Source organism: Bubalus kerabau, chromosome 11 (genome assembly GCF_029407905.1).
Source record: "Bubalus kerabau isolate K-KA32 ecotype Philippines breed swamp buffalo chromosome 11, PCC_UOA_SB_1v2, whole genome shotgun sequence".
NCBI classification, from domain to species: Eukaryota; Metazoa; Chordata; class Mammalia; order Artiodactyla; family Bovidae; genus Bubalus; species Bubalus kerabau.
In genome coordinates, this window is record NC_073634.1 from 16,690,463 (window position 1) to 16,715,715 (window position 25,253).

The 25,253-nt window shown below is 47.3% G+C and overlaps 1 protein-coding gene and 1 pseudogene across 1 annotated transcript in view; both read left to right on the top strand.

Annotated features, from left to right (window-relative positions):
• Nucleotides 1-25,253, top strand: part of ADD2 (adducin 2) — a 124,287-nt gene that overhangs the window by 40,082 nt on the left and 58,952 nt on the right. The gene's annotated exons all lie outside the window — the stretch shown is intronic.
• On the top strand, nt 14,773-15,958 carry LOC129622888 (beta-citrylglutamate synthase B-like; annotated as a pseudogene).

A 25,253-nucleotide genomic window follows, 5' to 3' on the forward strand; every position in this document is an offset into this window, starting at 1 on the left:
AATTATAGTTTTGTCTGGGAATATACCTAAGAGTCTGGGCTTTCCCAGTGGCTCAGCAGTAAAGAATCTGCTTGCAATGCAGGAGCTGCAGGTTTGATCCCTGGGTCGGGAAGATCCTTGGAGGAGGGTATGGCAATCCAGTCTGGTATTCTTGTCTGGAGAATCCCATGGACATAACCTTGCGGGCTCCAGTCCATAGAGTTGCCAAGAGTCAGACATGACTGAAGCAGCTTAACATGCATGCCTAGGAGTGGGATTTCTGGATAACATGGTAACTCTATTATTAGTTTTTTGAGGAATCTCCATACTGTTTTCCATGGTTGCTGCACCAGTTTACATTCCCATGACAGTATAGGAGGAAAATCTTTTCTCTATACTCTCCAGCATTTGTTATTTGTAGACTTTTTAATGATGGCCATTCTGACTGGTGTGAGGTAATACCTCATTGTAGTTTTGACTTGCATTTCGCTAATAATAAGCTATGATGAGCGTCTTTTCATATGCCTAGTGGCCATCTGTATATCTTCTATGGAGAAATGCCTATTTAGGTCTTCTGAGGTGCTCACTTCTGAAAGGGGGTACTGACACAGCATTCGCTCAGAGAGTTCAGAAGATCAAGCCAATGGGTTGTTTCAGGGACAAGATTGTCCCTGACAGATGTGACCTCAGGGCCCTTTAATTTATCCCCCATGCTTGGTGCTCACAGAGAACATCCCTAAAGTTGCTGGTAGGTCTCTTCCCTATCTTGCCCGCCGTCAGTTCCCGCCTGTCCTTCCCTGTTTCCTTTGCATCTCAGCAGCCCCTCCCATGGTGGCAGCAATATTGAGATTCTCCACCCTCCTCCCAGACCCTTGTCCTGCCCCTGACTCTCCAAATGCCCCCATCCACCCACGAGTGTTTTACCCAGTCCCCTTACCCCAGATGGCTTCCCTAGGCCCCCACCCTGCTTCGGGTAGAGCACTAAGTTTGAACCATTGGTGGACACCAGTGGGGTGACCCTTCTGTTTGTAGAAACGTGGGGGTAGATGTCTCAGGGAGAAGTACTGGGCTGGCTTTGGATGATTGATTCTGCTTCGTGAAGCTATTCCGGTAGCATGGTCAATCACTTGGCACTTGTCCCAGGCCCTTGTCAATTGTCCTCTCCCTTTCCATGTGGATAAACTCATTTTTTCCCATGGATTTGTTCGTGTGGCCTGTACATCACCAGTTGACTGGTTTGGACAGTTGATGGAGCCCCAACTCTACCGTCCAATGCTAGTGATTTTGTGAAAGGGTGTCCTGAGTGGGGAAGAGATGGCAGGCCCACCAGAAGAAGTAGGCAGAAGGCACTGCTGAGACCAGACCCAGACTTTCTAAATCTAGAGCTCAGAACAGACTGGTTTCCTTGACAACAGGGATGAAGTCTGCTCATCTGTTCCTGAGGGTGGGCTCTGTGTGTGTGTGAAAAGCACAGGGACTTGGGGACAAGAAAGGTGATCCTTTCTTTATAAGTGTAGCAGCCCATAGCTGAGAGCTCGCCAACACTTCCTGTATTATTAACAATATTAAAACCTTCCTAGGTGGCACAGTAATACCAGTTATGTAATCTGCACATTGGGACTCCAGATACAGAATCTTCCTTTCCTTTCCACTGCATTGCCTCTGATCCTTATTTTACCAGACTTGCAACACCTTTTTGATAACATTTTAGGATGTCAGTTGAACATGGACTCACCCCTAGCTCTCTTGAAGGCTAAATGAAAAGCATTTCTTGTTTCTCCAGCTAGCGATGCTTTGTGTGACCAGGCTGCTGGGAGGGAATGAAAATCAGCTCCTGACAAGCTGATGTTGGCTCAGACCTACACTTGTCAAATGGCATCCTCATAAAGGCTTTGGGATCTAAACCCTCATTCTTGATGCAAACCAGAGGACTCAGGCTAAAAGCGGGTCCATTTGTTTTCCCCACCAGGCCTGATTTCAAGCAGCATGTCCTGTCTTGAGGGAGGCTTGGTGTTTAATTCATGCATCGCCCCTCCCTGCCTATGCATTATTAAAGCCTCTTTAAAAAGCAGTCTATGGATTGCAGGGGAGAAGCCTGCCAGCAGTGATTTCACATCTCCTGCAAGAAGCGACATCTGCTGCTAAAGAAAACTCAGAGAAAAGATTTTGCAAAATAGCTGATGGCAGATCTAATAAAGATGGCCCTCAGACCCTGAGTTTATAAAAGCTGCTAATTTGTTCAAATATGTCTTATTTTTTGTGTGTGTCTATGTCAGAGAATGGAGTTCGTGAATGCTTGGTGGTATAGATGGGAAATTGTGAGTGGGGACTTATGGGCCAAGAGTGACTGTGACAAGATGGAATTAATTAACAGGGGAAGGTGGGTTCAGCTGAATGTATGACAGATGGAGGCCGGAAACTGGTGCCTTTCTATGAGGGACTCTTTCCTTGTGAGTTTCGCAGTTCTGTGTCTCAGATTTAGCTCCTGCCTGTCCCCCTCCCCCAGGAGCCAGGGGATGAACTGTGTCTTTCTAAAGCCCTTCTCAAATTCCTTTGTTTCCTTGTCTTTCTGAGAGGAAAGACACTGCCTCCCCCACGCAATCTGTGGGCTCTTCCTAGGCTGAGTTCTTTGTTTGGAGGCTCCCTGGCCCCTGGGACCATGTCCGCTCTGACTCTAGATGGCACAGGATCCTCCTCTCCGGCCCCCCTCCCACATCCCTGTGGGCCATCTAAGGATGGCTGGGGACACCAGGGGCTGTTTCCTGCCTCAGCCCTTCCCCCATATGGACCAAGCAAATCACATGCTTGTGTTCACATCACAGACTCAAAAGAGCCCCTCGGAACTGGTAGGAACTCTGAGCTCTATTTTACTGCTGGGGAAATAGAAGCCCAGAGAGTTTCCCTGGCTTGCTGTCACTCACTTGGCTTGCTCACTCACAGAGTGAGTTAGTTCTAGGACCAGAGCTCTGATCTCTTGAGTCTGTCCATTGCTCCTTCCCCAGCCCCTGGCATGTCCACTAGCGCCCTGGGTCCTCAGCATGTTGTACATGTCAGGTGTATGCCCAGTGATCAGGCAAGCTTTTGGTTTCATATATACATATGTGATTGCGATGGAGCCAGATATACATTGCATTCAGAAGTTTCTAAATTGCACAAAAATTAATTGAGAACTTACTGTGAGCCTCGCATTGAACAAGATTCTTCTTTGTGGATCCTGGATTTTTATAGACGAGCCTTAGGTAGGAATGTCCCTGGCTAGAATCCAGTGCCGTTTTTGATTGACTGACAATAGAGTTTTGCAAATTGTAAAGACCCATAGGCTTCGTACTGTATATTTTTGTACTGCTTCATGGCTTGTTTACAAAACATTAACTTTGTCCTACCTTCCTCCAGAATCGTGGCCACGTCCTCCCCTGTTACCCGTGCCACTTAATCCTCTGAACCCAGTGAAGGGAAGGGAAGGTTGAAAATATAGCTGTAACACCACTTTGGGGCACTGGGTCCAGCAGAATATCAACAGTGTTATGATGCCTCTGGTGCCTTAAAGATGAAGTGTGGAAACTATCCCCAAGAATTTCCCTTCAGTCTGTATGGGTGCAGAGCCTGCTGCCTGTTGAACCACACGTCTGGTTCAGGGAAATGGAAGGTTGGTTGATGCAGCATCTACCTCCTGTTGTAGGTGTCAGCAGGAAGAAGCCTGGGCTGCTGGATGTGACAGGTGGGCTGGCCATTTAGCAGATGCTGCCTAATGAATGCAGCAACCTAGGGGGACATCAGAAAGCTCAGCATACATCTCTGTAGGGGTCTGTGGAGGAGCTTCCTCTTTCCCAGAGGCCCATCCGTAACTCTAGCAAGAGATGGCGCAGCCACAGATGGTTGGGGGGCCTTCAGATCCGGGACTGGAAGGCCTGGAGGAACTGTCTGTCCCACCGCCATGTAACCACATAACTGGTTCCTAAAGGGCACCTCCCATCTCTCAGACACTGTCCTTGGTGCTGGGATACAGTGAGGAGAAAAATCAGAGTCCAGAGTGCTCACTGTTATACAATGGAACCCCTTCAACGAGGAGCAAAATCAGAGGGCATCCTTCCGTCTGAGAACTTCCAGCCTCGTGATGGGTGGAAGCCTGTTCTAGTTCTTTATTTTTAGATTTTTCAAGAAAGACATTTCCACATGAGCTTTTCTTCTATCACACGCAGTCTTTTCTGTTATTTTTATCCCCTGCTTCAGTTTCAAACTTTTGCTCATGTCTTTTCCTTTCCCCTCAAAGCCACAGCATCCTGAGGCTGTGATAGGCATGGTGGGTGAGAGCCTGTCCTGGGAAGAGCCCTGGGTAGGCAGAAGTGCCCTCCTTCCTCCCTTTTAGGTGCCCCAGAAAAACTGTAGGTCGCCCTTTTCTCCACTCACAGGTGCCCATGATCCCTGTTGCAATAAGTTAAGGCAGCCTGTAGTTCGCTGTGTTCTCCTTGGGTTCCTTGAGCCTCGGATGTCTGCAAACTCCAGGCAGAAAGCCATCTCCTTAGGTCACAGTGATGAAGACAGAATTAACAGATAACTGACTGGCTTTCCCAGGAAAGCTGACTTTTAAAGGGAGGAGACATATTAGGCAAATATATATATATATATTTTTTAATTTTATTTTATTTTTAAACTTTACATAACTGTATTAGTTTTGCCAAATATCAAAATGAATCCGCCACAGGTATACACATGTTCCCCATCCTGAACCCTCCTCCCTCCTCCCTCCCCATTCCATATATTAGGCAAATAAACCTCTAAATAATGGGCTTCAGGCTCGGAGGAGTGGGGTGAGGATATTGAGGCAGCCTAGTGAGATTTGGGGGCAGAGTGCCCCTCTCCCCCACTCTAAACCTGTGGCTTAGTTGGCCCCACACAGACAGGACTCATTTTGCTCTATGACTGGCTTTTTCATATAAGCACTGTATGTGCGTCTACCTAAATGTGTCTGTGTCCATGTTTATTTCTTCTTCTTAGGTCACTGCTTTTGTTTTTGTATTTCTTTTTGGCCGTACCATGAGGCATGTGCGATCTTAGCTCCCTGACCAGGGATCAAATCTGTGCCCCCGGAACTGGAAGCATGGAGTCCTAACCAGTGGATGACCAGGGAAGTCCCCATGGTCACTGTTTAATTTAGGTGCATCTGTGTAACTAACAGGGCTTCCTAGGTGGCGCTAGTGGTACAGAACCTGCCTACCAATGCAGGAGACGTTAAGAAACATGGGTTTGATCCCTAGGTTGGGAAGATCCCTTGGAAGAGGGCATGGCAACCCACTCCAATATTCTTGCCTGAGAATTCCATGGACAGAGGAGCCTGGCAGGCTCCAGTCCATAGGGTCGCAAAGAGTCGAACATTACTGAATTGATTTAGCATGAGTAATTAACACTGGCCCATTGACCCTTTTGAAGTACATCAGTGTTCAAAGTACCTTAGGTGATGCCCGGCTCACATGTCCCCATCATCCAACCCCAGGGGATCACACTCATTTTTTCCCACTCCATTCACACAAGGTAGAAGAGATGAGATGCTGCACATGGAGTATTCCAGAGCTGCAATTTGGAAAGGAAATAGGGTTCATTTTCTTGACACTGTCTTTCACTGGTTAAGAATGGTGACAATTGCCTGTGGGACTCTGGAGAAATTATGAAGTGTTAATTAGCAGAAGCTCTGTGTATTTAAAATATATGGGCATATTTAAAAAAACTATTAAGTTAAACCTACTTTACAGAGTTGAGAAACCACGTGGTCCAAAAATCTGAGGAGGTGAATTTTGCTGCATGATTTAAGAGAGATGTTTAAATGGAAACGGTCATTCTGTGTTACTCTTGATTCCTGAGACGTGGAAGCTGAGGCACAGGAAGCAGGTGGTGGCCTGGCTGTGATCACCTCCTGTGCGTGCGCTCGGTTGTGTCTGACTCTCTGTGGCCCCATGAACTGTAGCCCGCCTGGCTCCTCTGCCCAGGGAATTTTCCAGGCAATAATACTGGAGTGTGTTGCCATTTCCTATTCCAGGAGATCTTCCCGATCCAGGGATTGGACTCAGGTTTCTTGTGTCTCCTGCGTTGGCAGGCAGACGCTTTACCACAGCACCACCTGGGACATCCTCCTGGGCTATTCTAATTGACGTGCCTCCATCTCCCAGAGTGAGTGACTTCATTTTCACTTTTCACTTTCATACATTGGAGAAGGAAATGGCAACCCACTCCAGTGTTATTGCCTAGAGAATCCCAGGGACAGGAAGCCTGGTGGGCTGCCGTCTATGGGTCGCACAGAGTCGGACACGACTGAAGCGACTTAGCAGTAGCAGCAGCGTCTCCCAGAGTGAAGGTTTAAATTGTTCCTAATTTCCAGAAGGTGTTTAGAATGTGAATGAATTACAACTGTGGTTGTTCCTTAGAAGTTTCATATTTCACACTTGATCCCAGTGACCTCTGATTCTTTGGTCTTGAAAGTGAAAAGCAAGCACCCCCTGCCATATTCTGCAGAGATGAGGAGGATAGAGCCTGGAACCCAGTCCAGTCACTGACAACTAAGCATTACTGTGTCTTTCTTTGGACACATCTCACCCTCTTGGCCTCAGTTTTCTCATTGGTATAATGAAGTGGGAGACTAGGGTTGGGCTGTATATCAGTTGGAGTCTAACAAGGAAAATAGGAAATTCTTCAAGCATCTCAACAAAGGGAATTCAATGCAGGTCATTTATACAAGTAATGGAGGAGGTAAAACAGAAAGGGCAAAGGGGAGGGAGTGAAGGGGAGGTAGCGCCAAGGTTAGCCCCAGCAGGACAACTCTTCTTCCTGGAGGCTGGAGGGAGAAGGTGAGCAGGTGATGTCACCCCAGCCCAGGGGCCAGGGCCACTCTGGAAGCGAGAGCTGGGGCCATGGAGGGAACACCACTTGATGCAGAGAGCCAGGGAAGAAATGCTTTGGTATCCCTACTCCCTCCATCCCCCTTCACCCTCCCCCTACACCCCCACTGATCTTGGGTCAGTGTCTCCAATTGTCCCCAACCCAGCAGGAAGCTGCCAGGGTCAGCTGAGAAGGCTGTGGAATGGTCAGGCTAGGAGTATCCCTGTAACTGACATTCAATGAGAGTGAAAAGTTCCACGTGTCCTCTAGGGTGTGCTGATGGGAAATTCAGGCCAATAAGGTCACACTAGTCTTTTTTTTTTTTTTAATTCAATTATAAAAATTTTTATTAGAGTGATATGTTCTAGATACTGCAAAGGGAACTCACTTGGAAGTAGCCAACTTTATTTTTTCTATAACTCTACCCTTCAAGATATGTTGGGACACAATAAATAAAACATTAAACACAAATGACTTGTATTATGAATATAACTTTCTATGTGAAAGTCACACTGGTCTTTATTGAGACTCCCCATCCCATCATCAGAAACAAATGTCCCCAGGGTGAACCTGCCCTGTTCTGCACTGGATTTGCCCTTATGGAAAGAAGACAAGGCAAGACCTCAGGGAAGGTGTTTTGGATGTGAGGAGGAAGGGTAGGTCCAAGAGGGTAAGGATGAGAAAGAGGAGACAGAAAAGGGTTCATACCTGTGAGTAGAGAGCTGAACCCAAAGGGAAAGGGGTCAAAGGGCCTCACCCATGACCAGTGATGGTCGCTGTCTATGCAAAAGTGTGCTTCCAGTCATAAAATAACTCACACAGGGCATGGCAGGCTTTTCTGGAGTGTTTAACTAGTTCTCATACAAGGCACCTTTTTCATGGAGTGACTTCAATCAGGATCTGTCAGACTGGACTGACTGGACATCCCCTCACTTGAGGTGTTCTCTTCCCATAGAAGGGAAGAGATGTCAGCTCTGTCCTCTCAGAGGTGTCCGCCGCAGCGGAGTCTAAGGTGCCGACAGGCCCCCAGCCCTTTGCTTATGAAGTGAGGGGTCGGTGTGTGCTTTTGGGGCCCCCAGCTCTGCTCTCTGGGATCCACCCCAGGCCCTGGCAGACAGGGGCAGGCGGGAAGAGGACACCCATACAATCACATCCCAGGAGGTCTAAACTGAGGTCGAGCTGGCTCAAGAGGGGACTAAGTAACCTGAAACCCTTTGTAAAACTCCAGATCTCTCGTTTCCTGATAGTGAGGCCGGGAGCATGTGGAGCATGGCAACTTTTCCCACTGATCTGTGCTTTTCTGCTTGCTGCCCTCAGGCCTCACACACTCTCCTCGCCCAACACGAGACCTTCAAGTCCACTGACGATGTTCAAGGGCTTACCTCTCATTCTCTCCCCACCTCTCCTGCTTTACAAAGCCCAGAGAACCAAGGAGGCAGGCTCTGACGCTCAGGGAGGGGAGGCCCGTGGGGAGGGAAGAGCTGGGGACACTCACGCATTAGTCATTTTTGTCCTGACTCGTATTCAGAGATGAGCAATAGCTGGAAAAGACAAATGAGAGGTCCTGGAGCTGAGAAGAGGCCGAGAATAGAAAGGCCTTGGCTAGGGGAAGAGGAGAGGCCGGCCTGAGTCAGGCTGCAGAGGCAGCGGCACGTGTGCAGGGCTGGGGCAGGAGGGCAGGCCTGTCTGTCAGGCTGGGCTGGGCCTTTCATACAGGAGGAGCAGGGAGGTGATTCCTTGGTACCAGACTGAGGAGCTTGAAAGCCAAGATGACCTTCTGCTGCTGTCCAGAAAGAAATGGCATAGAGTCTCACTCCTGTTCGCAGCCTACGGCAGACATCGGAAACCAGTCCTCATGTTCTTTCTGACTGAAGGCAGAAGGGGATTCAAGCTCTACAAGCAGCGTCACTGATCCATCACTGTTGGTATGTGACATAAAGCCTGGGGACTGTCTGGCTGTGGACAGGGAGACATGGATGGTTCTTGTGAAGCATTTTAGACATGCAACCATGGATGCGGGCTGGATGGAAGGAGTGAGTGCTGAAAAGAGAGCTAAGTGGGGAGATGAATATGTTGAGATTTCTGGCCAGAGGACATCTGTGTCGTCTGCCCATTCCTACACTGGACTTAGTGGGCCAGAGTTTTTTGTTTTCATTTGTAAACCTAGGCTTTTTTAATGGGGTAAAGCTCCTCCACTCCCACCCTTATCCTGGGCACCCATGCAACAGCCTCTCCTCTCTGTCTCTATCAAACTGAACTTCTAGTTACCCAGTCACATAAGAGCTCAGACTAGCTTCCAGGTACATTCTCATCTTTTTTGGACCAAGTGTTTTTCACTCTATAAAAACATTAGGGCAAAAGTAATGAAGCAGAAGTCTCCATCGAGCTCATTGAAATTAGAAAACTGGGATTCTGTTGTCATAGTTTCCATTCTCCCAGGAATTGTTTTGGGCTCTTTGTATGACAGGGCTAAGGAAACCTTTCTTCTTCTTTTTCATCCAAAAGAATGAGACCACTTCTTGGTTGAGGCTGTTAGAGAGTGGCGGACTGGAACAGTCAGAAGCCATTAGCATTGGCCCGGTGAGCTGTTGTTCAATTTAGAAGCATCAACTGAGCCCAGGGAGACATCCCACCAGAGTTCAATGACTTGCATCCATTCTTTATCCTGCAGCTGAAAGCTAGGCTCCTCCACTCCCACAATGGTCCTGCATGGTGACTGATTGCATCTATAAATTCCAAACTTTTGTTCTGTGGGACTCCTTGCCAACATGGTGCTGTTGATGACAATTCGCTCTTGTACCCTTGCTACTCAAAGTGGGGTAGCATCTGCCTCACCTGAGAGCTTCTGAGAAATACACAATCTGGAGGCTTCACTCCAGACCTTCTGACTGAATCAGAATCTGCAGGTTAGCAAGACCCTCGGGCAATGTGTATGCACGTTAGGGTGGGGGAAGCCAGAAACAACTCAGGGAGGCTGGAAATGTGAGCTCAAAGGGTCAGCAGGGCTGCACTCCCCCCAGAGCTCTAAAGGAGAATCTTCTCAGTCCTCTTTCAGCTTCTGGTGGTTCTGGCCTTCCTTGCCTCGTGGCTGCCTCACTCTGATCTCTGCTTCCTGTCTCCACATGGCTTGTGAAGACAGTTGTGATGGGGCTCAGGGCCCACCAGGATAACTCAGGATGATTTCATCTTAAGATTCTCAGTTTAAGTACATCAGTAAAGATCCATCTTCCAAATAAGATCTTATTTGCAGGTTCTGAGTGTTGGGGCATGAACATATTTTTTGAGGGGAGGGGGCCACTCTTCAACCCATGACAGACCCCCTTAGAACAGTCCCAGGCAGCAAGCTTCCAGCCCCTTGCGATAGCTCACCCTCTGCAGCTGGTCCAGCCTGGTATTCTGATTTACCTATACTGCTGAACACTGCCAAACAGTACCAGCATTATTGATGCCTTTCCTATGACAGACCTTGCCCTACATATTTTACATGGATGAATCCATTTGACTGCAGCAACCCCTCAGGGCTGCAACTATAATTACCACTCCTATTTTATAGATGAGAAACTGAGGCACAGAGTAGTTCAGGAACTCACCTAAGCTCTCACAGCTAGTAGAGTTGAACTTGGGCTACAAACCCAGCAGTCTGTCCCAGAATCTGTGCTCGTCACAATATACTTCACCATTCAGAAGCATTATTAAGTGCTTCTGAAATTATGGAAGGTTCAAGAGGTGGCGGAGAGAGATGGTACCAGGTCCCACATTTCAGGGAGGCAGGGTACAAAGAAGGCCAAGATACAGTGTGAGCTTTCCTGCTCCCACCCCACAGTGCCTGGAGGTTGGGGCCCCCCAGTTGATGGTGCCTGGAGGATGGGGAGCACGTTTTACTGTTCAGTGAGTGACTGAAACAGTGCGTCCCATCTGTGTCAAAGGAGCACTGCATAGCCATGGCCAGGGACATTGCTTGGGGCAGAGACTGGCGGGGACTCCCTCCATGGACCTGCCAAGGATGGATGCTCAGATCTCAAGAGGGGACAGAATTGAGCCCTGCAACTCTGAGATGGAGCTCCAAGTCCAGAAGACCCAGAAGCAAACTCCAAGAGCCCAGGGGGGAGAACCACAAGGGAGATGTCACTAGGCCGCCTCCTGGTGTGCTCAGGGGAGCATCCCAGGCAGCACACAGCCCAACTTGAGCTCTGGAAGGCCCATGTGCACAAGTATGTTTGTGGGGGGCAGGGTGCACAGAGGCATATGTGCCTGGACAGGTGCGTGGTTTCACTAGGATGCTGGCAGCTGAGCCACGCTCCAAATACCTTGTGAAAAGGCCCCCCAGAATGCAGGTGAGATATTTCTCGTGAGATAAGTACTGCTATGGCCACCACTTAGAGATGAGGCATACAATGCCCAGGGTCTCATGGCTGCTCTGTCCCTCACCCCTCAGCATAGTATGGGCTCTGGAATGGCAGGTTCATGGTAGGGCAGTGCTGAGTACAGTGTCTGAGCAAAGCAGTCACTTAAATATATCAAACCAGTCAATCCTAAAGGAAACAAGCCCTGAACATTCATTGGAAGGACTAATGCTGAAGCTTCAATAGTTTGGCCACCTGATGTGAAGAGCTGACACATTGGAAAAGACCCTGATGCTGGGAAAGACTGAAGGAGGAGAAGGGGGCCACAGAGGACGAGATGGTTGGATGGCATCACCAACTCAATGGACATGTGTTGAGCAAACTCTGGGAGATAGTGAAGGACAGGGAAGCCTGGTGTGCTGCAGTCCATGGGGTCGCAAACAGTTGGATACGCTTCCACAAACCAATAGTGGAAGCTCCAGATGAGCAGCTCAGAGGGAAAAGAGGAGCCCACCATTTACAAATGCACCAGCCCCAAATCCATTTGTTTCCTTAGTATAGAAATTCAGCATCAGACATAACCTCCTAATTTTATTAAGCTCAGTTTCACAGATTCTTTGGCATTCAAAAGTGGAGACATTACTTTGCCAACAAAGGTCCGTCTAGTCAAGGCTATGGTTTTTCCAGTGGTCATGTATAGATGTGAGAGTTGGACTGTGAAGAAGGCTGAGCGCCGAAGAATTGATGCTTTTGAATTGTGGTGTTGGAGAAGACTCTTGAGAGTCCCTTGGACTGCAAGGAGATCCAACCAATCCATTCTGAAGGAGATCAGCCCTGGGATTTCTTTGGAAGGAATGATGCTAAAGCTGAAACTCCAGTACTTTGGCCACCTCATGTGAAGAGATGACTCATTGGAAAAGACTCTGATGCTGGGAGGAATTGGGGGCAGGAGGAGAAGGGGATGACAGAGGATGAGATGGCTGGATGGCATCACTGACTCGATGGACATGAGTCTGAGTGAACTCCGGGAGTTGGTGACGGACAGAGAGGCCTGGCGTGCTGCGATTCATGGGGTCGCAAAGAGTCGGACACGACTGAGCGACTGAACTGAACTGAACTGAGAACATCTGATGGGGCAGTCAGCCCAGATGTACACTTGCTGGAAGATGGAATCCAGACTGTGATTTAAAGATGCAGTTGTTACACTGTCATGGACCACAAGAGGACTCATTGACTAGCAAGCATGTAACATTTATTGAGTGAGCACTTATTATCTACCAGGCCCTGTGCAAAGCCTATGCTTACATATATTGTCTCATATGCTCCTCCTCTGAGGTACTCTTCCTCTCTCCATCTTACAGATGAAGAAACTGAGGTTGAGAGAAACTAGTAACAGCTGGAGAGATGCAGAGCTTGAATTCGATTTTGGTCCCTTAATGCTCTCCAGAGCCTGGATCTTCAGCCACCAATGCTGCGTGGTGGAGCCAGTTTCCTGGGCTCTTCATGTATTAAGATGGCTTTAGGTGGTGCTAGCGGTAAAGAACCCACTGCCAAGGCAGGAGATGTAGATTCGATCCCTGGGTGAGAAAGATATCCTGGAGGAGGAAATGGCAGCCCACTCTAGTATTCCTGCCTGGAGAATCCCATGGACAGAGAAGCCTGGAGAGCTATAGTCCATGGGGTCCCAGAGAGTCAGACACAACTGAAGCGACTTAGCACAGCCCAGCACGAACTCCGTTTGAGTTAAGTTCCCATCTCACCCTATCCCTACTCCCCTTAATAGTTCTTCATTTTCTCTCTGCTTACCTTAAACCTCTCTACTGCCAACATTGGGAAGGAGGCCAGGCAGACCCCAAGGCCGATCTGGGGGGTTCTTAGAGTGAGGATACGGGGCCGGTCGAGCACGCGCTATGTGCTAGTTCCTCTGGAGAGCACTTCCAGCCATGGCGGTTTTCACTGGCTCAGTGAGTCAGAAATTCAGGTGGATCTATTTCCATTCTGTTTCATCTTGATGTCTTTTATGTTTGGCCTTCTCATTCTAGTCTGGCCCTGCCTTATGATAATATGGTCCTGTTCCACAGAGGAGGAAGATGCTTCCTCAGCAGATCATGGGTGTGCGCTGATTGGGAGCTGGGCATGTCAATCTGCCTTGCTCCATAGATCCTGGTACAGAAGTGTACCTGCCAGAAGCTGACAACCTCGTCTGCTGATAAGCCTTGATTCAAAGTGTCAAGGGGCTCTCCCAAAGCCCCATGGCCTGTTTCTCTTGCCCCATCCCTTGGCTTCCCGATTTGGTGGACAACCTGTCACCCCCATGTGAAGGGCAATCTCAAAGTTGGTGGCACTGACTTCTAAGATGGGTTCTCATACTTCATCAGTTCTAATGCACACATTTTCTCCCCACATTTCAACATCTCATATTGGGATATGTGCTCCGATTAATGATGGCAAAATTATAACTAGCAGTGGTTTTCTTGGCAATATTTAAAATAATCATGTGTCAATTAACAATGATATCCTAGATCTGGAGAAATGCAGTGTTACCAATGTTTATTTTTACCTCTCAGCATAAATCGATACCTGCACTTCTGTCTCTCTGCCTTCACTTTTGAGCCCTGTATCAAAAGTCTTCCTTGGGCTTGCTGTGTGACTAGCCTCTCATGTCATTTCTTTAAGCAGGAGACGTCCTGGAAGTAGGCTGACTTGAGTTGCCGGAATCTGATAGCCCTCAAATTGTTGTCCTGAAGTTTACCTTTCATTTCCTCCTTCCTAAATCTTATCAAGAGTTTTACAAACTCTCAGGAAGTTATTAAGTGGAGGGTCATGTTTTAAGCAGTGTAGGTTCACTTGTTTGTTTCTTTGAGTCTGATGTTAAGAGACTAGGATCATCTGCCTAGAAATGAGCTTGATTGAACTTCATTAAATTTTCTGTAAAAAGAGCACCCATTTTATAACCTGGATGTGAGATTGAGCTGGTTTTCTTGATAGTCGTCCTTGCATATCTCTGATCTTAAGTGGACTGATTATTGAGGTAGCTTTTATGGCCAGCTTAGTGCAGAAGTTGCCTGAAGGTAATATAAGTCACTGTTAATTATGTGTGTACCATATTTGATTTCCAGAAATCTGGCTTCCTGATAACCTTTTGCTAAAAGCTGGTTCCACTGTAGGTTGGATCTTAGGAGACTTGATTTCACCTTATTTAAGAATAAAGGAAAAGAAAAACAATTAAATGTGTTTTGAGAAAAGACACTGCAGAGAAGATAAATGATCTGGAAGACTCAAAAGAAGTACTTATCTCATAATAATCTGCTGTAGGAACCAGAAGAAAAGTGACAGAAAACTATTTAGTAGCCCTGTATGTATGTATGTGTTAGTTGCTCAGTCATGTCCAACTCTGCGATCCCACGGATGGTAGCCTGCCAGACTCCTCTGTCCATGGAATTCTCCACGCAAGAATACTGGAGTGGGGCACGCCAGGCAAGTGAGGGAGTGTGAAGGGAGTATGAGGGAGAGAGGAGCGGCCGGGGGAGGAGTCTATATTCAGGACCAAGTAATCCCAGGAAAGGAAGAACAGCAGATCAAGATGTGTAGCTCTGTGGCTGCCAAGTTGTGGTTCTTGACAGATCGTCGAATCAGGGAAGACTATCCCCAAAAAGAGATCTTATGAGCGTTAAAGGCCAAATGTTGTGAGGAGGAACTGGACTTTAGGGCTGTGGTGATGGATGAGTTGGCGCTAACAGTTGAACAAGGAAACCTGGGTCTGCATATCAATGGAGAACTAATCACTGCCTACCCACAGGTGGTGGTAGTGAGAGTACCAACCCCTTGGGTGCAGAGTGACAGTGACATCACTGTTTTGCACCATCTAGAGAAGATGGGATGCAGGCTGATGAACCGACCTCAAGCCATCCCGAACTGTGTTAATAAGTTCTGGACGTTTCAAGAATTGGCAGGTCATGGTGTTCCTCTGCTAGATACTTTTTCTTATGGTGGTCATGAAAATTTTGCTAAAATGATTGATGAAGCAGAAGTACTCGAGTTCCCAATGGTAGTGAAGAATACACGTGGTCATAGAGGCAAAGCGATTTTCTTGGCTCGAGATAAGCACCATTTGGCTGATCTAAGTCACCTTTTTTTTTTTTGATCTAAGTCACCTTATTCGCCATGAAGCTCCATACCTGTTCCAGAAGTATGTTAAAGAATCTCATGGAAGGGATGTACGTGTCATTGTCGTGGGAGGCCATGTGGTTGGCACCATGTTATGCTGTTCTACAGATGGGAGGATGCAAAGCAACTGCTCACTAGGTGGTGTCGGGATGATGTGCTCATTGAGTGAACAAGGGAAGCAGCTAGCTATCCAGGTGTCTAATATCCTAGGAATGGATGTGTGTGGCATTGACCTGTTGATGAAAGATGACGGCTCCTTCTGTGTCTGCGAGGCCAATGCAAATGTAGGTTTCATCGCCTTTGATAAGGCTTGTAATCTAGATGTAGCTGGTATCATTGCAGACTATGCCACCTCCCTTCTGCCCTCTAGCCGGCTCACCCGGCGTATGTCCCTGCTCTCCGTGGTGTCCATGGCCAGTGAGACTAGTGAGCCGGAGCTGGGTCCCCCAGCCAACACTGCTGTCGACAACATGAGCGCAAGTTCCAGCTCTGTAGACAGTGACCCTGAAACCACCGAGCGAGAGCTGCTCACCAAGCTCCCAGGGGGCCTGTTCAACATGAACCAACTGCTAGCCAATGAAATCAAACTCCTGGTGGAGTGATTCCACCGGTAAATAATTAACCAACAAAACCCTTGTAAAACTTTCTTTTTCTTCTTTCCTTTTTTTCTTTCTTTTTTCTTTTCTTTTTTAAACCAACTTGCAATGCTGTTCATGAAAAATGCTCAGGAAGATGAGAAAATTGAGTAGGAGTAGTTAGGAGGGAAGAAGTGGGAGATAGACATGATCTCTGCTCTTAAGATGTTACTTTTATTTACAAATGCTACAGATAGAGAGGCAGAAGAGGTGAGACACAAAAAAATGTCAGGCTCTTGTAGTTACTCTTTTAAGTTACTCAGAAATGTGTAGGCTCTCAGGCCATGAAGATCATAATTTTTTTCATGGTCCCTTTTGTTTTTGTACAGTTGGTACAAATTTCACAGGAGTGTAATTTCATATTGCATTTTAATGGATGAGGTAAACATCCACCTAAATTATAATTTTTTCTTTTTTAAAAATCTGAAAATTCAGCCTATACACGATTAACTAGCAGCTTTATCTTCATATTTACGAAATCCTGAGGGACTCTTTTAGCGACTCTTTTCAACCCTTGATATGGGTGGGAGGGCAACGTGAGTGTGACCCAATAAAAATTTCCTTTAATGACAAAATTGGCATGTTTGCATGATAAAAGTGAAATGAACAGTATTGCAATGTCTGGCATACAAAATAACATTTACTCCATTGTAGATAAAATTGAACTAGTTAAAAATATGTGCATTGACTTGTATTTGTTAGTGTTTTAGCCTTTTTTGAAAGACATATGCTCTGTTAATGTTGCATTTTTTTTAATACATGCTAGTCTTAACATTCCCTGATCTATGCCTGCATCTTTAACAATGGCCAAAGTGAAGAAAATGCTACCTTTTTTGTTAACAAGACACTGACTGAAACGTGAATAAAAAAAAAAAAAAAGAATACTGGAGTGGGTAGCCATTCCCTTCTCCAGGGGATCTTCCCAACCCTAGTAGCCTTAAAATAGTTCAAAAAGGCATGGCTTCCAAGAAACAGGAGGGGGCAGTCATAGGAGAAGATAGACTAAGATGAGAAGGTCAGAGGTGAAATGGAGATTGGTAAGAAAAGTGTGCAAAAGATAAAATGTTCAATGTGGGAATTAGAATTCACACTATTTTGCTGAATTAAAATTAGTAAAATTGGAGATGATGATAATAATGACAAACATTCAGAATGGCAGGAAAATAGCAGTAAGGAAATTAGTGAGAGAAAAAAATATAAGAAAAAAATTAGAGAGCAAAAATTCAACGTATGGGTAACTGCTGATCTCAAAGGAGACACTCAAGTGAAATGGAAGAAACAACCATAGAGCTAATAGAAGACAGTCAACCTTGTGCTAAAGAAAACATGTTTTTCAGGGTGGGCTACCTGCTACCATAACCACCACCTCAGCCTCCCTGATCCAGTGCTCAGTGGGCTGCCTTCAGTGACACCCCACCACCTTCCGTCTGGTGGCTGCATCGCCCTCAAAGGTCCCAGAGCTTCCACCGGATCCTCCGCCTCCAGCAGGGTGGCAAGGAAGGACAGAGTGTGGAGAGGGCAGTTCTGCTCTTAACTGTCTGGGCAACAGGTGACGCAAGTCACTTCTGCTTAATCTCATTGGCTGACATCTCATTGGCCCTATTCAGAGGGAAGGCAGGTAGGAAAGGTGGGTCCCAGGAAGAAAAGGAAGTGAGTTTGGTGAATACATGGCATTGTTCCTGACACATGGATATGCAGACACACATACAAATACGTACAGAGGTTTAAACAGCTCTTTCCTTAATTGTGATAAAATCCATACCATACAGGATCATAGAGAGGAACGGAAAGTCAAACCAACATGCCTGCTATTTTTTTCTGTCTTGTTTCTGACACACTATGACACTGTGAGCCTGACTGCTCAGGCTTTGGGCTGTCTTTGATGCATGTTCCAGTAGGTTCCCCACTTGAGCCTTTGGACCCTGTCACAATTTGGCATGTTCCTTCCAGTTCCCGCCATCCTCTCTTTCTGGGCCTATTGACTCTCCTCTCCCTCCCCAAACCAGCAAGTCCCACGTCCCATTGTATCTGTGAATTTCTATAGCTTCCTCAGTCTGGAAAGGGGAGGGATGGTGTCAGATCCGCCTTTAGTCCTAGATGCAAGGTGTTCTTATCATTTCCTCTTGTGCTCACTAAGTGAAAAAAATAAAATAAAACCAACAAAACCAATTTTTAAAGCCCAACATAACAATCTTGACCTTAATATGCTAAAGGAGTATTTATTTCTACCTCTGTGACCAAGGAAATAGTTTATTAGATACAGAAGGACACAGCATCCAATATCTGTTCCCTGGACTTCTTGGCTGGAGGTGGAGTTGGGGCTAAGGGTAGTCTTGCCACATGAAGGATAAATACTCTCAGATTAGGTCCCAAAGCAGAACCAACCGTTTTATATTCAAACTTGACCAAGGTGAAACCTTTCAAAATATAGCTCTGTTGGTTTTTAGGTACTGTCTGGCCTGAAGGCAAAAGGTAGAAAACATGACCACTTAAAAGTTCCCTGTGACTGGATTCCAGGACAACCTGAGGTGTGAAACAGTGAATCAGAGGACGTGTCAGTTCAATTAGACAGGCTTTTATCCACATAATACGCAAGTTTGGCACCTCCTCACCACAGGCTGAGCACAGCATCCTGCTAGTTCAGGACTGTCTGCATCACTGGGGTTTCCTGAACCCCCTTTCTTCCCCTTCACTGAAGGCATGAAGCCCACATGGTTTTGTGATGGTGGCAGAGGTATCTGGCAGGTGGGTTAAAGTTCATGCTGGGGCCTTGAGGTTGGGGCCTCCCTGGAACCCCACAGTTCACTAGCTTGTGTTGGAACACTGCCCTCACCCCCCACACACAGTGTTGAAATGCTCTCTCTGTGCATGTCTCAGGAACGCCATGATCCCCAGTAGCTCTGTGACTCTGATCAAGTCACTCCATTTCCTGAACCTCAGTTTCCTCACCTGAAAAGCAGGATGAGGGGCCCTTCCCCATGGCACTGATGAGAAGGGCTGGGCACAGCCCCAATACCTATCTGGGTTTAACAGCTCCAATTTTTTGAATCAAATAATGTCTTCCTTCTGAGGGTGCAGCAGTCAGGGGGTTAAAGGATTCCTGCGGCCAAGGGGGTTTCTGGAGATGGACAGAGGGAGACACTTCCTCTTTTCTTCTTTGATACTCTTTTCATCCTAAATGGTTAATCCCTTACCTAGAACTGTGGAAAATTCAGAAGTAGGTGAAGAAGCTGATGATAAGCCTCAGCCATAATCCCTTCACCCAGGGGCATGAGCTTTCTCTTTATCTGAACTGACCAGGCAGGGTGTGGTCCCATCTCTCACTCAACTGTCTCCATTTACTCTGCAAAGTAACAGCAGCAAAGCCTTGACCAGCTCCCTCCCTCACTTCTGGAAGCTTCATTCAGGGATCGGTGAGTTTGGGCTCTGACTTCACGTCTCAGGCTTGAAGTAAATGCCCTGCTGTCCTTGTCTGGAGCTGACTCATGCGGCTGGGAGCCTGGGGCTTTAGAGGCACCCCCACCCAGGGGGTGGCCATGCCTGTGGCAGACTTTGAAGCAGGTGGGAAAGGACCACTGGTCGTGTCTTTCCGCTGTGGGCTCGGGGTGCGGGTGATACCGACTGTCTGCTCCTGTCTGGACGCCTCCCACTTGAAGTGGAAGGAGACAGGCACCCACCTCCCTGCGTGTGCACAGGGCTTAAACAGATATGAACAGAAAGTCAGAGAACTTGAGCATTCTCTTCTAGACCTTCTGTTCCTTTTATAGCTACAAGGAATGACCCACAGAAATGTGATTTCATACTCCAGTGGTTACATTTACCTGATCTTCAGTGGGACAGAGACAAAAATGACCTGTGACAGGGAGCACCTTTCAGGACTGGGATCCCTGGCTGCTCTCCGAGGAGGGCGAATCCCAGCAGAGTCTTTGCTGAGTAGGCTCCAGAGTGTGAGGGTGCAAACTGAAGATGCCCAGAGGGAGCTCCAGGGCTCCCCTGAGAGGGGAACTGAGGGGGTCCTGGGGTGGGGGTGGGGCAGGGGTGGAGCTACTGAAGGGAAGAGGTGGGGGGGCCAAGGGGGGGCTCCTGAGCTGAGGGTGTCTATTCTCTTCTCCTCTGTCTCCCCACAATCCGTGTTATATTGTGGAGTTGGCTTTGTTAGAGCTGCAACCAACTGCTGGAATTCTGTCTCAAAATAGGCAAGAAGAATGGCTGTCAGAGAGGTCTAGCCATTTGGATTACATAACAAGAGAATATGTTATTTTAGAGGAGACAGTTTAGTTGCTAGAGTGCCTGCCACACATGCCCCATTATCACTCAGCACCATACTCTGAAACGGGCTGCTCAGGGGTAGGTCTCCCCACAGTGTTCCGAGCTCCCCTGGGCCCTTACTTACCTCTGGGACCCCAGGGCTTGGGCAGTGTTAATGCCTAATTCACTGCTAGTGGAGTTTCAGTTCAACTAATATCTATTAAGCATCCACCTGACACCAGCCCTACAGCAACACAAAGAGTAGAGACATGTCAAAGACACAGGCCCTGCCTGCTAGGAGCTCGTGGTAATAGACTGTTGCTGTCGGATTGTAAGTGGAATGAATGAGGAGCATAATGGTGATGGGAGTGTAAGGGACAGGGGTGTGGAGGGAAGGCTTCCGGGAAGAGCAGACAATCTGAGCTGAAAGGAAATGGCAAAGAAGAAAGAGTGCTCCAGGCAGAGACCAGCAAGGACAAAGGTGGGGACTGGCTGAGTGCCTTCCGGGTCCTGGGAACAGTCGCCGGAGCATGAGTGATAGTCTGGGAGGGAGGGGGCAGGCACTGGGAGGCCCAGGGGGCTTTGTGAACGAGCTAAGAGGGACCTCGTTCTGTGGGGTGCAGTCCTCAAAGAAGGGAGTGGCCAGAGACAGAAAGGCATGATCCTTGGTCTCCTGGTGGGGAATGGGTGGGTTTCAGTTTCCAACCTGGAGAATGCATTTGGTTTGAAAAAGCAAATTCAGAATTAAATTTTTTTGTTTTATAAATATAAAAAGGAGAGCTGTCACTTTTGTAATACAATCTAAATTTGACTAAATTTTGGCTAGAGGAACAGAAATTAGGGGAAAAAAAGTTGCAAGAACACTGCATCGATGGCGTGGAGCCATGGATGGGCTGGGGGTGGGGAGGGGGATGCGGGGCAGTGGGTCAGATTTGCATTTTTAGAACAGCGACTCTTGCTACTGATTGGATGGGGTGTATGAGAAAGGAAAGACTAGGCCGAGATCATGAATGCAATCCTTTGCAGCCAAAGATACAGAAGCTCTATCCAGTCAGCAAAAACAAAACCAGGAGCCGACTGACTCAGATCATGAACTCATTATTGCCAAATTCAGACATAAATTGAAAAAAGTAGGGAAAACCACTAGACCATTCAGGTATGACCTAAATCAAATCCCTTACGATTATACAGTGGAAGTGAGAAATAGATTCAAGGGATTAGATCTGATAGACAAAGTGCCTGAAGAACTATGGTCAGAGGTTTGTGATATTGTACAGAAGGCAGTGATCAAGACCATCCCAAGAAAAAGAAATGCAAAAAGGCAAAATGGTTGTCTGAAGAAGCCTTACAAATAGCTGTGAAAACAAGAGAAGCAAAAGGCAAAGGAGAAAGGGAAAGATATACCCATTTGATGCAGAGTTCCAAAGAATAGCAAGGAGAGATAAGAAAGCCTTCCTCAGTGATCAATGCAAAGAAATAGAGGAAAACAATAGAATGGGAAAGACTAGAGATCTCTTCAAGAAAATTAGAGATACCAAAGGAACATTTCATGCAAAGATGGGCACAATAAAGGACAGATATAGTATGGACCTAACAGAAGCAGAAGATATTAAGAAGAGGTGGCAAGAATACACAGAAGAACTATACAAAAAAGATCTTCATGACCCAGATAATCACGATGGTGTGATCACTCACCTAGAGCCAGACATCCTGGAAAGTGAAGTCAAAAGGGCCTTAGGAAGCATCACTACGAACAAAGCTAGTGGAGGTAATGGGATTCCAATTAAGCTCTTTCAAATCCTAAAAGATGATGCTGTGAAAGTGCTGCACTCAATATGCCAGCAAATTTGGGAAATGCATCAGTGACCAAAGGACTGGAAAAGGTCAGTTTTCATTCCAATCCCAAAGAAAGGCAATGCCAAAGAATGCTCAAACTACCGTACAATTGCACTCATCTCACATGCTAGTAAAGTAATGCTCAAAATCATCCAAGCCAGGCTTCAACAGTATGTGAACTGAGAACTTCCAGATGTTCAAGCTGGATTTAGAAAAGGCAGAGGAACCAGAGATCAAATTGCCAACATGTGTTGGATCATTGAAAAAGCAAGAGCGTTGCAGAAAAACATCTACTTCTGCATTATTGACTATGCCAAAGCCTTTGACTGTGTGGATGACAACAAACTGTGGAAAATTCTGAAAGAGATGGGAATACCAGACCACCTGACCTGCCTCCTGAGAAATCTGTATGCAGGTCAAGAAGCAACAGTTAGAAGTGGACATGGAACAACAGACTGGTTCCAAATTGGGAAAGGAGTATGAAAAGGCTGCATATTATCACCCTGCTTATTTAACTTATATGCAGAGTACATAATGAGAGATGCCAGTCTGGATGAAGCACAAGCTGGAATCAACATTGCCAGGAGAAATATCAATAGCCTCAGCTATGCAGATGACACCACCCTTATGGCAGAAAGTGAAGAAGTAAAGAGCCTCTTGATGAAAGTGAAAGAGGAGAGTGAAAAAGTTGGCTTAAAACTCAACATTCAGAAAATTAAGATCATGGCATCAGGTCCCATCACTTCACAGCAAATAGATGGGGAAATGAGGGAAACAGTGAGAGACTTTATTTTTTGGGGCTCCAAAATCACTGCAGATGGTGATTGCAGCCATGAAATTAAAAGGTGCTTGCTCCTTGGAAGAAAACCTATGACCAACCTAGACAGCATATTCAAAAGCAGAGACATTACTTTGCCAACAAAGGTCCATCTAGTCAAAGGTATGGTTTTTCCAGTAGTCATGTATGGATGTGAGAGCTGGACTATAAAGAAAGCTGTGCACTGAAGAATTGATGCTTTTGAACTGTGGTGTTGGAGAAGACTCTTGAAAGTCCCTTGAACAGCAAGGAGATCCAACCAGTCCATCCTAAAGGAAATCAGTCCTGAATATTCACTGGAAGGACTGATGCTGAAGCTGAAGCTCCACTCTTTTGGCCACCTGATGCGAAGAACTGACTCATTTGTAAAGATCCTGATGCTAGGAAAGATTAAAGGCGGGAGGAGAAGGGGACAACAGAGCATGAGATGGTTGGAAGGCATCACCGGCTCGATGGACATGAGTTGGAGTAAGCTCCAAGAGTTGGTGATGGACAGGGAAGCCTGGCGTGCTGCAGTTCATGGGGTCACAAAGAATCGGACATGACTGAGTGACTGAACTGAACTGAATTGCTGAATGCAATGGGGATGACACTGGCTTGATTCAAGGTGTGGTGCTCTGGGTGGGAAAATATTTAGGACATAAAACCAGAGAATCTGGTGACAGTAGGGACACAGGGCATGAAGAGGGAGGAGTCAAGGCTGCCTTCTGGGGCCCTTGGTGGGTGGCCAGCTGGGTGGGGGGCAGGCAGGGGATGCTGGCTGGAGGAGGGAGGCTCTGGTGCAGGGCTGGCTAGAGTGATGGTCCATTTAGACAGGTCATTTTTCAAGGTGGCTGTGGGATGTCTGGGGGTGGGGTGGACAGTCTAGTGAGCAGCCAGCTAGGGCTGAAATCCAGTGTCCTAACTTGTTCTGCCTCCCAGCTGGCTTGGCTACACCCTGAGAGTAGGGAGCAGGTGACCCTGGGGTGGGGGTTGGGGGTTGGGCGGGGGCGGCCTCCCAGGAGGTGTCAGTCCTTCTCACTACATGGGGCATTCCTTGCTTAGCTCTTCCCACGGGGCCTGGGTGAGCTTGGCCTTTGAAGCACATGCTGGGGAAGCCAGAGGCTGACTGGAGTGGATTGTGACCCTCTCTCTGAGCTGTGACAGCAGGCACAGCTCAGAGCGTTCTGTCTGCGAGACCAGGGTCCCCTGAGGCCCAGCTCTGCCTCAGGAGTTGGACTCTCCTCAGTGGCCCTGGCATCAGACCTCTTCCTCTTCCTTTTCCCTCATTGAGACTTGCTGATCGGGTACCTGTCCTGGCCCCGCCCAGCCTGACTCTGCAAGCAGAGATCTGACAGGTTTCGTAACACAGGAGAATGTTTAAAATAATGCATTTGCCTACAATACCTCTTAGGGCTATTTTCATTGTAATCAAGGGTTAATACTATACCCTCAGGAATGGAGCTCTAATAGTGGAATATCAACACTGATGGAGACAGGATGGGTATTAGTCAGTGTTCAGTGTGTACTTATCTGTGGGACAGATGTCTCTCTTCTTACATGAATGGAGCAGGTCCCTTTGGGCGACATTAATTCTCTCTGTGGACACAAGTAATAGATCAGACTCTGAAAATCCACGCCTTAGCAGGGATGGGCAACCTCATCTCTGTGCCAGGGACTGCTGGTGAAGGGGAGGAAGCTGGCACATCACGTAAGACAAGCTGGCCGCAGGATTGGTCTGTAAGGCAGGTCAGTGGCTGCCCACAGGAAGGAGCACATTCAGAGGTATATCAGCAAACCCCAGTAGGCAGGGCTCCCACAGTGTTAGGCCATGCATGGAAGTGGCATTAAGTTCTGGCAGTGACCCTGCTTTCTAGCTAAAAATAAAACCCATGGTTAGGAGACCTGCAGCTGGCAGCTGGACATGCAGAGCATAGAGAAGAGCTTTTGGAAACAACTGTCAAGACCCTAACTAGGGGGGTAAGCATCAGGACTGGACCCATCAGGGGCCTTCTCAGCACTGGAATGCTGAGCACTGGGGTGCTCAGACGGACTGAGCGGTCAGTGGTACCTCAGGGGTCACTCAGCATCCCGGACTCCCTCGGGCACATCAGACCTCCCAAGATGAATTCTCCTTGCCCCCTCTTTGGTGAGAGTAGTCTTTCCAAATGCTCCTTTCCTGGCTGATGAGACAGGACCGGCAGGCCAACACAGGTCCTCAGACCCATGGGTGGAAGTGGATCTGGGGGTGGGGATGACGCCAACTCTGGGTGAGGTAACCACCTCTGGGTCCAAACAACAGACACCCAAGTTAAAAAAAAACATAAGTATCACTTAAAAAAAAAGTATATTGATGATTAACCCTTTGATGACCTTGATCTT